This window comes from Cebus imitator, unplaced genomic scaffold, assembly GCF_001604975.1.
Source record: "Cebus imitator isolate Cc_AM_T3 unplaced genomic scaffold, Cebus_imitator-1.0 Scaffold1712, whole genome shotgun sequence".
Classification (NCBI taxonomy): Eukaryota; Metazoa; Chordata; class Mammalia; order Primates; family Cebidae; genus Cebus; species Cebus imitator.
This window is the reverse complement of record NW_016109027.1, coordinates 12,541-14,332: the sequence shown is the minus strand read 5'-3', so window position 1 is coordinate 14,332 and position 1,792 is coordinate 12,541. Positions and strand designations below refer to the sequence as shown.

The 1,792-nt window shown below is 39.4% G+C and overlaps 1 pseudogene; it reads right to left on the bottom strand.

The window, feature by feature from the left end:
• LOC108299089 overlaps positions 1-1,792 on the bottom strand; it is a 10,408-nt pseudogene that overhangs the window by 4,784 nt on the left and 3,832 nt on the right.

The following is a 1,792-nucleotide window of genomic DNA, read 5'->3' as shown; positions in this document are numbered from 1 at the left end:
CTGTTTCCCCAGTGCCCATAACAGTGAATGGCACATAGTAGGCACTCCAAAAAATATTGGCTGAATAAATACAAGAACTCCATCTACCCTCATCTTTCTGTATCCTGCCAATCCACCAAGGCCACATATTCACGTATTCATTCATATTCACAAATATCCATATTTTTGTATTTCTGCTATAAGACCTATAATAAAAATAGGTATCCCAGTCACTAATTGGGTGTCTGAATTTTATACATACTTGTTTCAATCAGACATTTCTTGTCATTAACTGATTTTTCTCATCCCTTAAAAAATAGAAATTTAAATAAGGTTGATTATTTCAATTACAGAAACAATCTTTAAATCATAAATTTCACATTGTTATATAAATACTCTTCACATGGTACCCACATTTGGTTCATCAGTCTGATTCTCTAGAAAGCTAGGATCTTTCTTCCAGCCTAATTTCACATTATTCCTTTCAACACACTCTATTTCAGATAAACTACACCAAAACATACCTTTGGCATTTTTACATTTAACATTCATCAACACAACTACTATACTTCCTCAAATTTTAGATCCAGTCTAAGATATAAGCACTGTGTTGTTTTATATGCATAGCACTAAGGAGGAAAAAGGCTGTCAACAATTTGCAAGCTGCCATGAATTTAACACACATGATTTCAGAGGTGTTAAAATGCAGAAAAGTGTGCTTCATAGAATCAGTGAGATATGGTATTTCTGTACATTCCTGAGCAACATCTCTTACAGTCATTTGCCTCTGCTGAGGCAAGAATCTGAATCTCCTTGTAGAGCTGCTATATAGAAACAATATTGGGGGCTGGGCACAGTGGCTCATGCCTGTAATCCCAGCATTTTGGGAGGCCAAGGGGAGGGCGGATCACTTGAGGACAGGAGTTTGAGACCAACCAGGCCAACATGATGAAACCCCATCTCTACTGAAAACAAATACAAAAAATTAGACAGGTGTGGTGGCACATGCCTGTAATCTCAGCTATTCAAGGAGGCTGAGGCACAAGAACTGTTTGAACCCAGGAGGTCAAGGTGCAGTGAGCCAAGATCATGCCACGGCACTCCAGCCTAGGCAACAGAGTTAGACTCCATCTCGAAAAAAAAAAGAAAAAAAAAATATTGAGGTCACAGCCTTGCATGCCAATTTCATAAAGCTTTCAAGCCTACTTTTTTTTATAGAGAACTGGAGGTCGTTGGTACTTCTCACTTACACATCTCTGCTCTCATGTCTTTGCTATCCCGGTCCTTTACCAAATATTCAAGGTCTAATTAAAGTATGCTTCTTCCATTAAATTTTACTAAATATCATGGAGCCAGGAGAATCAATAAAAGATTCATAATCACCAGCCACAAATATATTATATATAGGATACAATGCTATGCACAGAGACTCACAGAAGAATGAGGCAGTTGGGGAGAAGACAGAGGTTAAATAAATATTAATAGCTCAGCTGGCTGGAGGTGACCCATTCCTTATTCCATCCCAACAGCAGGTAAGTGACCCAGGACAAAGGAAGAGACCAGAAGGAAGCATACCCCTGGGGATGCAGGCAGCTCCATGAGGACCCTGCATGGGGAGAATGAGTATGGGGAAATGCAGCATGGCTCTCTCTGACTGTGCAGTTCAAAGACCAATTTTCCATGGTTAAAACACTGTAGTTTTCAGATATAGAAACTGGCCCAGTGGGGCAACTTGCCTGAAGTCACACCACCAGTTAGTGATAGAACTGATTTTAGAACTCAAATTTCCTAAATCTAAACCTCACCTCACCAA